General features: G+C 45.7%; 1 protein-coding gene across 32 annotated transcripts in view; it reads right to left on the reverse strand.

The window, feature by feature from the left end:
- The window catches only part of ATP2B2 (ATPase plasma membrane Ca2+ transporting 2), a 378,523-nt gene that overhangs the window by 206,664 nt on the left and 157,485 nt on the right, over positions 1-14,374 (reverse strand). For 5 of the 32 annotated variants that reach the window (XM_079316748.1, XM_079316750.1, XM_079316747.1 and 2 more), the window contains exon 1: positions 10,745-10,874. The exons of 10 other annotated variants lie outside the window; for them this stretch is intronic. The gene's annotated coding sequence lies outside the window, so the exon portion shown is untranslated. Of the gene's footprint in view, positions 1-9,529; positions 9,882-10,427; positions 10,637-10,744; positions 11,071-11,151; positions 11,621-14,374 lie in introns of those variants that run through there. 17 more of the 32 variants (XM_079316722.1, XM_079316741.1, XM_079316721.1 and 14 more) reach the window with 16 other exon arrangements.

Here is a 14,374-nt window from a genome sequence, read left to right on the forward strand (position 1 = left end):
CATCTATTGCTTCCTACTGAACAATGCATAAGGGATTTATGAAAAGGATTTTTTCAGGCATGCCATCAGTCAGAGAGCTTTAGAGACAAATATTGGGTTCTGCAAAAGCATTTTTACACTACTTGGACACTCACAAACACAATCACTCCCTCCTGCCAACTCTCAGATTATTATGTAATATACCCAAGCTTTTACATTTATTCAGTGTGGTTCAATTTGGCACATTTTTGGTTTTTAAATATGAATAAGAATGCTTCAAAGAATAAAATGGAGTTGGGAAATATTTATACAAGAAGCTGAGTATGGATTAAAATTGCTTGGCTTCAAAAGTAAAATTAGATGATGTTTAATTTAGTTTATTTATGAAGTTGTATTTGTTCAACTTAAATACGTAATCTCCTCTGAGAGAGTTCAGCTTTGCAAAATGATAATCTGCTCCTATATTTCTATTAGTTGTGATTTATTCTGATTCATTCCTTTGTTCAAAAATGCTAATGAAAGCAGATGATGCTGCAGAAGATCCACAACAACAACCAATGCAGCCATCAGTCTGAAAACCAGGAGGAGGCTGCTCCAAGAAATCCCAGACAAAAGATTTCTAGGGAGACACTGGCTGAGGAGAAACCCGAGCACAGGCTGCACCAGCACAGCCTTCATTCTCAAAACTCATCTCCCAAAATCCTGCAGAGACACACAGCAAATTCCCTCCCTCCAATGGGAATGCACAGAAGAGAGAGGATGCTAAAATTCAACTTTGCTGGGCTGTGATGGGGAGGAGAACCAAAGTGGGATGATTTTTTCCTGCCTGTCCAGGGAGGAAAAGCTGCCCAAAGCTGTGGGGACATGGGGATTGTGGCAGCTCTGCCACTCTGGGTGTTCTCTGAGAAGGCACCAAGGAGATTTTCCCATCCAGGTCTGGAGTGGGCCATTTCTTGATGTGTTTATTCCACCCCTGGGGTGAGAGCCTGGTGGTACTGGGGTGTGCACAGTGGGACCAGAGAGCTGGGCCATAAAACCCTCTTTCCATCCTACAGCTGCACCCAGAAACTCCCACAGAAACACCCTGGGGCCTGCCAGGGTCAAGAGCTGCTTGGATTTGCCACTGATAACAGAGATCCTTGGAAATACCTTCATTATGAAGAGATTTTTTCCAGCCTCCACATTGATTAAAAACCTCCAAACTGCTGCCACTGGTCTACATCCTTTTCCCATAAAAGTTCATTTCTTATGGGCACACATGGATTATCCCACCTTCTGCCTTTCCCATGGAAGCTGATTGATCTTCAGTTGAAGTCATGTAATAATATGGTTTGAGGGGATAATAAATAATAACAACAGGTTTGAGGGGATTCTCTATTTCTGTACTCATAATTGCTCTGCTCTCCTCACAAAGAGGTGAAAATGAGTAGGATCTACTCCATCTTCCTTCCTGCAGTGAACCCAAAACAGCCTCATGGAGCCCTTATGGCCACACCACAGGTGTTTGATGCTCTGTGATTTAGTGGAGCACGAGATTCATCCCCTGGTCTGCTCACTCCTTTGCAGGAATGAGCTCCACATCTCCCAGGAAGAGATTTTTATCTCAAGTAATCACAAGCATTCCCATATTTCTTCTCTCACTGCTGTGGTGGAGCTTGGGTGCTGTAAAAAAGCAGAGTCATGGGAGAGAAAGTCAAATCCATGCAAAATTCTGAATTAAGGCCTCGAGCTTTGGGGCTCTGTGCTCACTGCAGAACAAACACAAAAGCCAGACCAACATGGAAATGTGCTGCTGCTCCTGAGGGTAACTCCTGAATAGAAATATCTGGCAGCTGGGAGGAAAGTTTCTGGAGAGCCAGCTGTGAGGTCAAACAAGAATTACTGAGGAAGGGAGTGGATCTGTGTGTGGGAGGCAGCACAAAATTGGTATTGTTTCCAAGTGAACCACTGCAAGATTAACTTTGAATGGAGTTAAACTCCACAGCAAGCCAAGGAGCAGGGAGGGTTTTAGGGGAGCTGCTGCCTGTTTGGGAGCCCTGAGAGGTGCACATGTGTGTGCATGCACACAGACACGGATTCCCTTCTCCTCCTGCCAGGGTTTATCCCCTTGCACTGCCCAGGGTCAGTGTGAGCCCTGCCAGCCCACTCTGATTTGCTGCCACTGCCACAGCCCCGGGTCAAGCTCTGCCTAAAGGCAGCAGGGTGAGTTCACAGGATGGGATAAACCCAGCACAGAGGCTTTCCAGAGGATCCCAGGCCCTAATCCTCTTTATTCCCAGTGCCCACAACAGCCCTGAGCTCACCAGGACTGTCTCCCACTATAAAGTGCCTTCTTTAAAAGGAGTATGTTTGGATGCTTCTAGATATTTGAACGTTTGTTCTTTCACAGCATTCTAATTCAGGTTTACTTTAAATGTTGCAATTATTCTTCTCTCAGGGTTTGGCAATTAAAGCTCAGAAATTGATACTGATTGATACTAAAAACTTTAGCATGTCCTGTAGCTGCAGCTTTCATCTGCTCCAGAGAAGGTAAAGGAGAGGAACAAGATTGCCTTAGAAGGAAGCTGGACCCAACTAAGAAATTGAGGGAACAAGTGGGGAAAAAATCCCCAAAAATACTTTCCTAGCAATATTTTTCAAGATCCCCTCCTAATCCAAAAGCAGATATTTAAATGAGGCTTGTATGTTAAGACCTCGTGCACTCAATTTTAATTCTTAAAAAGGTTCAAGAAAAAAATCACTTAGATGTCTTTCCATCCTCAGTTCTGGTACCAGAACCATGTTTTCAGATTAAAACTTCCAAATGTATTTCTAAACCAGAAAAAGGAGGACAAGGGCAGGGAAGAGGACACTTAATTTATTATCTTTTCACATTAGAGTTACAGGGAACCTTAATGATATACCAAGCTATAAACCCTGTAGCTGGTACTGTATTAATCATCTGTCTACATGAGAACTCAGATAAATATATAATCCTATTTCTGCATTGCAGATTTTATATGTGCCTTCCTTAGATTGCTGCTTCTTTCTTTCATTATTTTGTAAACATTGCTGGAGGGAAGGATCCATCCCAAGGTAGGCAGTGGCATCCTAACTGTACTGAACAGCCACATTAAGATTTATAAGAAGATAACCAAAGCAATAGGCAGCAATTCAAGCTTTGCAGCAGAGAGTCTCTTCTTTTGGGTTGTTTTTTTGGTTTTTTTTTTTTTTTTTTGAACAGTCTGAGCACAATTTGTCTCTCTCACCACATTCTCCCTTCTCCAAGGTCAAGTCTGTTGCCAGCCACAGGCAGCAGCTGGCCCACCCAGGCTTCCCCCAGCTTGGGGACAAGCCAGGTGCCACCTGCACATCCAAAACCCTTCATTTTAGACAGCCTCCAGTGGCCCCTGTCCACATCACCTCTTGTCATGTCACATATGCCTGGGAAAATACATATTCCACTCTTTTTTCTTCCCACTTCAGCCCAAGCATGTAAATAAATCTAACCCCTCCACATTCTGTACCTGTCTCTAATATTCAGGCAGCACACAGGACAGACAGAGATACCCAGTCCTACTGTAGATGAAACAAACCAAGATTTAAAATCAAATAAAACAAAGATACTGCAAACATGGTGAGTTTTGTGGTGCAAACTCACCAACACAGTGCCCTGGGGAACAACAGTTCCCCACAAACAGCATAAAACATCACCTCAAAACCCCTATGGCCTGAAGGGGAGTTCCTGATGCTGCACTGGAAATATCAGAGCATCCTTCACATCCTTCCAGGGCACCCAGGGCACCCCTCAGCCCTTCCCCTCCATGCCAGGAGCTCTGCCTGATGCAGTGTGGGGATGAGAGAGGCACCAAAGAGACAGAAAAATTCCCTGCAGAGCCAAGAGCTTGTCCCCAGGAAAGCTGAGAAGTGTCTTGCATCTCATTCCTCCTGCAACCCTCCTGCTCCAACAGTTTGTTTCCCTGGCATTTTCAGCCATCTTATTCAGCACTGCTGATTTAGCACTACCATTTTATCCTGCAGCTCTCTGCATAACAATCACCACGACAGCATGACAGAGACAACCAGTCCCACCATAATGCAAATGTCCTCCATGGGTACTGCAACAATTTGCATTGCATCTCAGGAGCCAGCTGCAATTCTTCTTGGAATTTCCCAGCTTAGCTCAACTACTCATAAATAGGTATTGCTTCAAGCACTGGGGGAGGGAGGGTGACAATCTTGTGTCATTGTGAAAAGCACCATGAAATCATCATTTCATTGCAATTGCATTTCTCTGGTCCCTCAGTATCAAACATCATTTGGAGGCATTTTTGGAACAGCGTGTGAAAGGTTCGCTGCAATGCAAGCAGAGGGAAGGGACGTGGCAAGGCTGCAGTGCAAATTGAACAGCTGTCCCTGTCCTGAACAGCCAGGACAACAGCTTCTTCTCCAAATGACTCACAGAGGACACAGATCAATGCTGCCTCTGACATCTGGGGTTGCACAATTCCCAAGGAGACTGGAACAGTTTATTGGGAACGCTGTTCCCCTCTGATTACCTGTGTGACACAAGGTGTGCCACTGTGAAAGACAAGCCAGAGCAGTGCCAGGGCATTTTATTGTGCACCCAGGGGGTGTCAAGGTGAGTGGGAGGCTGAGCACAACCATTGCAATGAATTCATCCAGCCCCAAGATGAACGTGCCAAAGAGCCACCACCCCTCTGAGGAGTGTCACTGTCCCCTCAAAGCCCCAGAAAGCTGCTGAGCAAAGAGGGTGGATGGCAGGAGCTGTGCTTGGAAGGCTGGGACAGCCAAGGGAATGGGGGATGGAGTCCCCCCGTTCCAGTCACAGGTGACAGATGGCTTCAGTGTAGGGTGCAGCAGATCCCAGGGGGTGTGGGGGGCTGTAGAAATTTCCCTGAACCTGTTCCTTGCTTCTTCCAGCCTCACTGGGTTGGCTGCAGGCTTTGAGAATACCTGGACTAAGAAGAGTGGAGCATGGAATTAGTGCAGAGGGATGAGACAGCATCACCAAAGGGACTGGTCACGGCAGGGTTCTGCCCAGACTGCTGGGGTTTGGAAAACTGAGGCACACTGAGCTCCAGAAGGAAGTCAAGGCTGAACAAAGAAGTGGTCTGAGAAAACAAGGGTATCCAGGATAAAAGAAGTGGAGATTCGGCAGAAGACCAAGGGGAGTTCAGAAAGACAAGTAAGGGGAGATCCTGGAATTCTGAGATGCATGGAGACAAAAGCCATTGGTATGCCTAGGACAGCCAGTGAGTGAGACCAAGCAGGGTAAAAGCCCAAAACTTGTTGGATCTCAAATAAACTCCATCACCCAGTCCCAGTGCGGGCTGTCATTCCCTTCCCCACCTGTGACAGCTGGTGGGAATTGTCACACGAGACTTCAGCTAGGGGATACAGGAGGAGGAATCCCAAATCCCATTTAAAATGCTGTATCTCACCCCAAACTGCAGTCCAAAGTCTGCAAGGATTTATACTGTGAAACACAATCCAAACCAAAGCACAGGAGATAACTTATCAGACTAAGACAGCTTTTGTCGGAGCAAAAATCTCCCCAGATGGAGTGTGTATATGAGTGTCATTCTCTCCAAATGCCCAACTAATTTCCAGAGGTCAGGAGCTGGGAAGGTCAGTGAACTGGACAGGCAAGGACTACAGAAATAGCTCTTTGCCCAACATCTCACAGATAAGCATCTTCCCTATCCTGTTTCCTCATTCTGTGAGACAGATTTTTCAGCAAGATCCAAATCAGATTGGACCAAATCTCATTTTATTTTTAATTCATTTCATATGGTTTTATTTTTAACTCACTTTAATTGAAATGAAATTATCAATTGAAATTACTTCATCAGCTGTGAGCCTTCATTCTTTAATATATAAAATAAGCTCTTAGTAAATCTGAATCACTGATTTTCCTGTTTCATCCTCAGACCCTGGGATGCTGATGCAATGCATTGGGCATTCAACACTGCAAATTCCACACTCCCAACCATAAACGTATTCAGGATATTGACCAATTTTTGGCATCTTTTAATAACACAGCACTTCAATTCTGGGCTAAATCTTGAAATTGCAGTTCCAGCTCTAATCCTCTCCTTCCAAGGGATTTCTTTCGATGCAGCAGCCAAGTGTTTTATTAATGGCCTGGATGAAGCAATGGAGCACCCTGAGCAAGGGCACAGACTGGGCAAAGGGGGAGGTGTGGTTTGCAATCAGATGGAAGAGCTGCCTCTCAGAGGGAGCCAAGAGGAATCCCAGGATGGCCCACAAAGGGAAAGGCAAAGCTGTGCCCCTGGGCAGGACAGGGTGGGGGCCAGCTGGCTGGGAGACTGCTCTGCAGACAGAGCCCTGGGGTTCCTGCTGGACCCAAAGCTGAGCAGGAGCCAGCAGCGTGTCCTCACAGCACAGGGCTGCCTCCCTTCCCATGCTGGGACATCCCAGGACAAAGGGGACCTGAACCTCCTGGAGAGAGGAAGGCATGCAGAGGTGAGGAGGGGACCAGAGCACCTGACACATGGGTAGGAGGTTCAGAAAACTGGGACTGCTCAGCCCAGGGGGATCTTATCAATAAACAGCTGATGGGAGAAGGGGAGGAAGATGGAGCCAAGCTCATCTCAGTGGTGTCTGGTGAAAGGCAAGGACAGCAAAGGTAGAAAATTCCATTTAAAGGTCAAAAGCTGGGTTGCCAAGCCAGCCCAGGAGGCCCAGAGAGGTTGTGAATTCTCCATCCTTTGGGATACTGCAAACCTGACTGGACACTGCCCTGCTATTGGTGACTCCACTTGGGGCAGGAGGGGCTGGGCTGGACCATCTCCAGAGGCACTTGCCAACCTCAACTACTCTATGCCTCTGAAATCAGCTGCTTTCTCCAGCCATCTCACCTTCACCATGTGGGCAAAGGAGAATAAAGGTTAAAAATGCACAAACTCTTCCAAGAAATCCCAGTTTTACTGTTGGTCCTCTTCTAGCTTTTCCCATTAACTGTTTCTGGGATTCTCTGAGAGCCTGGTGCACAACCCTCAGATGCTTTAACTGTGCCACAAATATTCTAAAAACAAGGAAAAACATGTTACCAGCAGGATGAGCTTGTTCATACACGGTGGTAGAAGGGAAGTATTTTGTAACTTGGTTACCATTTCCCAACTCTGCCAACTCTGGTACCTAAGCAGGAATTCCACATCCCTTCCCAAGCTCCATATTTCACTCATCTGCAGCGTTCAGAGGGAACACGTCCTGCCTTTTACAGAACTGACAGCTCCTGAATTTATTAAAATATGCCTCATTCCCCACCCTTCTCTTATACTTTGGTTCCTTTCCTTCAACTGCAAATCTCCAGGTTTAATGCAAAACCCAAGGTTATTTATCAAAAATACAGCTTTTAGCTTTTTAAGCTAAACACGAGCAAAACCAGCAAAACCCTACAGCTCTTAAAATTGCACTATAAGCTGACATTTCCTACAAAAAGGCCACCAGACTAAAATGAAGATGACAACGAAACGCTGCTGAGTGAAATTAAAGCCTTCATGTTTACATAACCTCCACAACGCCCTTTCTTCATCTCCAGTGGCACATCAAAACGCGTCCAACACGCGGAGCATAACCTACCTAGAGAGAAGGGCTGCTCCCTTACGCAACTGCTCCGCTAGGGATGGGTTAGCGGGGAGCGGGCAGGGCTGGGCGCGGCGGAGCATCCCTGCTGGGCACGGTCCAGGGCTGCGGAGCTGCCCCGGGGCTCCGCACGGAGCTCAGCACTGCTCCGCTGCACCCACACACAGGGCTGAGCCTCCACCATCCCGGTCTGCTTCTAACTCCTGCAAAAACATCTTAGCGGGCTGGCGCTTTTTAGCCCGTTTTTCGAGTTAATCGGAAATGCGTGGTTTTAATCGTGGGGGAGGGGGGAGGTTGACATTTGATCAGATAATGGATAATCTGGACGTAATTAATCGGAGCAGTACTTGCTAAATTCCAGGGAATTGCATCCTTCGCCGTGTCTCCTTGAAAACAGAATGCAAAAGCCTAGCAAAAGGCAGCTTCTTCTCTGCAAGGTTTCCCAGGCAGGTTAATCAAATGAAACACTTTCTTCCCTTCAGAACACGATTTTCGGTGCAAGCTGTAAAAGTGTTTCCATTCCTTAAAGGAGGTGGGGTCCATTTAGAGAACCCCCGCTGCCGGAGTCCTGCTGCAGTGCAATGGGCTCTCAGTGAGTGGGAGAGGGACTTACAAGGTCAAGACTTCCACATTTATTCCAAAATGTAACAAGGAATTACTACATACACAACTGGCATTTGACGATGAGGTGAAAAGCAGGATGAAAATGGAAATTAAAAAAAAATAAATAAATGCAAAACCACTTTTAACATTTTCATCTGTTAGCAGGATGTATGCTCGCAGTTGCTGTATTCAGACAGGAAGATACATTATATATTTAGTAGGATTCAAAAAATGTTGCATCCCTAATCCAACAGCACTGGGAGAGATAAGCCGTACATTTTAAATGCTGGGGGAAGGCGAAAGGGGGAAAGAAAATCTTTCCAAGCTGTTTCCTAGATACACAGTATGAAATTTAAAAGGGGAAAAAAGCACTCACAAAAGTGACTTCATGGCAGCTCTTAGAAGAACAGTATGATACCTAGTTCATCATTAGCATGTCTTCTGCAACCTGGAATCCTGCTGGGAAGCATGAAACTCTTCCAAGCTGTTCCAATATACATGCATGTAACCTTTTTATATATGCAGAAAGCATGAGGACTATCATGCAGTTTTGATTTGCAGCAGAGAAGAAAATTGACCTTTTCCATGAAAATGAATGTATATTTAGCATTGATGCGGGCCAAAATCAATTCCCCAGAGAAATGAAGACATACATAAAAAGGATGAAAAAGAGGCACACAGAGAAAAAATAAATAAATAAAAGGGGGAAACCTTCATGCTGCATTGCCCCGCACAACTTATCCAGAAGCCTTATTTTATTGCCTTATTCACAAACTTACTCATTTTACCAGCACTACAAGGAAAATATGAACCATCTCTTCACAGGTAGCAATTTGGATTAAAATTGAGAGAGGAGCATGAACAAAGTAAAAACTGTCTGTGATCAAAGACCTGCTGGATACCTGAGTCAAACAGTTATTCCAGAGCAAGGTACAAGAGCCAGTCATGCATATGGATGACCTCTCACAAATTAAATGCTAATCAGGAATGCATCTCAGCAGTAAAAAAAAAACATGTGGACTATGAAGTCGCTCTGTAATCCCTTTTCTGAGCAAATACTAACAAAAAACCCTCGTTATCAATTTCATACCACAAGTATCTAACACCATCCTCAGATCCCAGCAATAAAAGCGCAGCTTTCCCACATCAAACGTGCCAGCTCTCCTCCAGACACCCCAACTTGTGCAATATCCCTGCAACCCTTTCCCATCCCTACAGCAGAAAGCAATCAGGGGGGTCAAACCACCAGAAGCCCCGAGGAGCACGCAGCTCTTGGTGTGTAAAATGGTTTATCCTGAGAGCAGAGCCCTTCCCTTTGAGCCGCTTCAATACTCACCTTGCAGCAGGGATGGGGAGCAGCGGGCTAAGCATCTGCTGGTGGCAAAGCCCCGGGGCTGGCCACAGCCATGGCCCCGGCAGCGCTGGGAGCCCGGGCGATGCTCGGAGAGGGCAACCTAAAGTCAGGGAGTGGCGAGCTGGGAGCTGGGGCAGAGCTCGCTGCTGCCCGGAGCGCGGGGCACAGGAGCTGCCAGCGCCGCAGGCACGGATCAAACGCACAGAATCTCCCTTTACATAATCGGAAATGACTCCCGGAATCTTGGGCGCTCTCTTAAAGCCTTGGGTGCCTCGTGAACGGCCGAAAGCTTTCCCATGCAGCATTCAGTGCATTGGGAGCTGATTCTTCTTTTGATTAAATAAGCAAATAAATAAATGAAAGTCTATCTGTCAGAGATCTTAATTATTATAGCACACACCTCAGGAAAGCCTTTCCCCGTCTTGCCACAGGAAACATCATGCATGGTTAAAAGAAGTTACAGAAAATTCCCGGTTTCTTCCACGTTATTTTCTAGTCCATCTCAATACAAAGGCAACGTTTAGGGTTTTTAACCTGCGTGCCCTTTACTTTCAAACAAACGCACTGAAAGACTATAAACAGCTCTATAAAGCAACCCAGCTGAGGATTACGGATTTTCCTAACAAGAAATAGCTTTGCCTACCCTAAGAGAACATTAAAGTTAGCAAAATACAACGGTCGAAGTGTACTGCTCACATTTTAGTGAAATGTGAGCTTCTGAAAGAATTAAAAAAAAAAAAAAGGCACATCCGATTCTTACCAGCAATGATAAAAGCAAAATCCCATCCACGTGTTTTCCTCATCACTAAAGAACTGATTTAATCAAAATGAAGCCCATACGTTTCAAAAACAACAAGATCATTCTGAATTCTCGACCTACCGAAGCCCAGCAAACGCTTTCTGATGCAAGCCAGCCTTTTAGCGATGCAGCTTCTCTTTGACCTTACAGAATAATCTACACGAGTCGCAGCATTACCTTTGCAGAGATTCCCAGGGCACGAACCAAAACCTAATGCATCACTCATCCCCGGTCCCCACACCATCTTCCCATCAGCTCGCGCCTTCCCCGGCAGCAAAACGCCAAATAAACGAGCTCAGAACGGAAAGGGGAACGATGGTTTGTTTTTTTATTATTATTATTATTATTATCAACGCCGCCACCATTATTGCTCTCATGCTGTGGATGTCGCTACTTACTTGGCTAAGACATCCTCCCCAGCGCAACCTGCTCCCGGCTAGCGGGCGGAGGGCTCAGGGCTCGGCATGGGCGCGGAGCCGCTCTGCAGAACGACCGTACCACCGCGGCGGGGCCGGGGAGGCAGCGCAGCATCCCGCAGCATCCCGCAGCATCCCGCACCGCCGGGCCGCGGGGCACAGCGCCACGGGGGCAGCCACAGCGGGGACACCGCCGCGGGCACGGGGGGAACGAGCGACGGCGACAGCGACAACAGAGAAAATACAAGCAGGGGGGAAAAAAAAAAAAATGGACTGAACCACCATGTTTGTTGTTTGCGATTTTTTTTTTTTTTTTTTTTTTTTTTATGCTTCCCCCGGGATAATGACAAAAACGGAAGATGGCAAGCGACCAGGAATATGCCACTTACTGAGAAACGGGAGAAACCTTCAAGGACAAGGGCTGTCAAGTGCTATCAGTGCCGCTGGCGGAGGCAGGGGGGCGAGAGGCTGAGCGGAGCGGGGCGCGGAGCATCCCCGAGCAGGCGCAGGATGCGGCGGGGCTGCAGCCCGCAGTGCCCCGCGATGCTCGGGCCGTGCCCGCGACCGCGGCCCCGAACGGCGGCGGGGCCCTGCTGCAAATCACTCCGTAATCACCCTCTGCAAAGAGCCGGCTCGCTAGCCCTCCCCTGCTCTTGCTGTTTATGTAAGAACAATGGGGATCCTAAGGAAAATAGCGGGAAAAAAAAAAAAAAAAAAAAAAAAAAAAACCAGCAGCATTGCAGCGCTGTGGGGTTTGTGTTGGGTTTGTGTCCCTGCCATGCCTGCCAGAAATCCAAAACCGTACAGGAGGAGCAGCGAAATATCCCTGTTTAATCTGATCTGGTCGCAGCAGCGTGTGCTGTAAAACCACACACTCATGCCAGAGCAGCTCTCTGCCCTTCTCTTCCTCCTCCCTACAGCCCTGCACTTTGGGGAATCACTGCATTTTATCCACAGCTTCCCACCATCCATTCTGAGTTATTGTGCATCTGCTATTTTGAATTATTAGCACATGCAGGATTCAGAAAGGTAAAAGGCTTTTCCAATGGAATACCGTGTTATGGCAGTGAAAAAAAAAAATAAAATAAAAAAACAACCAAATACAAAAAACATAAAAATAAAAAAAAAAAAGACAGAGGCATCAGTCCTTTGAAAAGCATGTAACAGTATGTAACAGTTTATTTCTTCAAAGGAAACTGTGATCAGTACATGTACCATGTCCAAACTACAACTTCAACTTCCATACCTCAAACCATTCAATCCTGAGAGTGAACACGGGAAAATTCCTCTATTTTTGGAGGAGAAGAAAGTGTAAACAGCACAGATAAAAGTTGGGATGTGTTCTGTAGCATCCTAGGACAGCAGTGGCTCATGGCTTGCCTTTGCCTTGGCCAGGGTGGGCAGGAGCACACCTCCCTGAGCAATAATAGGAGTAGCTGTGCTGATGCTCTGTCATCCTGCCTTACTCGCTGCTCAGAATATCAATTCAGCCAGTTAAACCAAAAGTCTGCACTGCACCAAAATGGAAGCTATTAAAAAAAAAAAAAAAAAAAAAAAAGTGCTGGGATCATTGATCAGGAGCTTTATCTATGCTGATCAATTTTTTCTTAATGAAATAAAATGTAAATCAGGACTAGGATCAATGCAGAATTTTCTCATGTGAGACTGCCTTTATCATTAGGAAGCTACAGGCAATTACATGCATGCCAGGACACCAGATGCAGTGACTTTGGGTTATATTAAGCACAGAGACGTGTCCCCTTTTCAGAACAAGTTTTCAGTACAAACTGCAGCTGTGAGGAGTTTGCAGTGCAGCTCAAACTGAATCCCAGCACTGAACAAAGCAGTGCTGGAGTTAAATATCTTGTGCTGAGGTACCAGACCCATAAATGTTGGTGACCTCTCCTGCTCTGTCAGAAAAGCAGAAAGGTACTGAGACATCTGCAATTATCTGGCTACTGACATTCAATTTTTTTTGGTAGAAATTTTAAAGATAATTTGAAAAGCAAGAGAAGGGTGATTGACACAGGACCAAAATACATAAAAGAAGACTTTTTTCTTACACTGTCTTTCCTGAAAGAAAAGAGGAAGAGCTTAAAGAAATTCCACACAGCATAAAAATCTTGCTCCACACATTTGGCTGTTGCCAGTTTGATGAGTGCTGTTCTCAAAGACTTTGTCATACTACAGAAACTTCAGGCCAGAGGCAGAATCATAAGGTCTGTATCAGAAAAAACTCTAATTCTTATTTTTAATTAACAAAATAGGCAAGGGAACAAGAGGAGGTGAAAAAATAACCAAAAAAATGTTCAAAAGGGAAGGAAAATCTTAGTCTGAACATTTCATTATATACCAAATCCAACCAGCTTTGCACATGAATATTCTCAGGCCTCTGAAGCACCAGAGCACGTGGGGAGATGGACAAGCCAGGAAGATTTTTGGAGGTTTGTTTGGAGCCTGCTCACAGGGCTGTGCTGGTTCCACCTCCACCACCACCAAGGCCAAGCATTAGTGCTGATCTCCATCCTAGAGGATGCAAGGGGAGGGGGAGCTGAGCTCCCAAGCCTGCCCTGAGTGTGCATCAGGGATAAAAACTTGTGTTTGCCCTCATTTAAAGCTCCCCAGAGAAAACTCTTCAGGAATGGCCCAAAGCTGAGCCCCAGCACTGGTTCTAGGTTGGCACCTGGTCACTGCCCTCAAGGCTACAAGACCACAATTCCAGGGAATAGCTGCTAGCCAGAGCAGGTACCCTCCAACCAGAGCTGAAAATAGCAATTCCACCCTCAGAAATGGGCCAGCAGGTAAATAGCACCTCTAGGAGCACTCTCAGCTCAGAATGTAAAAGCTTGGGGGTTTATTATTATTACTTTTTGGACACAACTGTGAAAATATTAACATTTTCCATCCTGGCTTCCAGCACATGCAGCTCAAAATGGCTGCAACATTGGCTGGTGCTTTTTTGAGATTTTTCATCATCAAATTTAATAGCAAAGCTCTGCAAAGCAAGACACCATCTGAAATGAGGGTTTGTCAGCACATCTTCATGCCTATTAAAGCATCCAGCAACATGTTATTTAGCTCTGACAGAAAAACAATTTAACACCTTAACTTGGGGGCAAGGAGTGGAAATGGAGCAGAAAAATGGAAAGATGCTCTTTGGGACTAAGTTTAAAAAACACAACAATGCTTATGGGATATAGAAGGAATGAGACTTCAGCTGTTGAACTTGAACTGCAACTTGAAAAAATTGTTTCCCCAGTAAAACTTCAACTGCCAATTTATATTCAGAGGCAAAAGAGCCTACTTAATTTCTTTGGAGAAAATTTTAATTCCATATGTAGTGGTGATAGACATCACAAGCACATTTCAAGGCCTTTATGACATAATTAATAACAGGAAGTACAGGAACATAATTTTAATTTCACTTTCAGGATCTTGGGGACCAAGACCTCCTTTCCAGTGAGGTTGTCCAACCAGAGGAAGGGCACTGGAAAGCAGCAACAAATTTCTAATATTTTCCTAATCACAACCCAGATACTTAAACCAGAACAGCAGACCGGCAGCCTCTCGTATTTTTAAACCTCATTTGCTACATTTTGAAAAACAGGAATT

Source organism: Erithacus rubecula, assembly GCF_903797595.1.
Source record: "Erithacus rubecula genome assembly, chromosome: 13".
NCBI lineage: Eukaryota > Metazoa > Chordata > Aves > Passeriformes > Muscicapidae > Erithacus > Erithacus rubecula.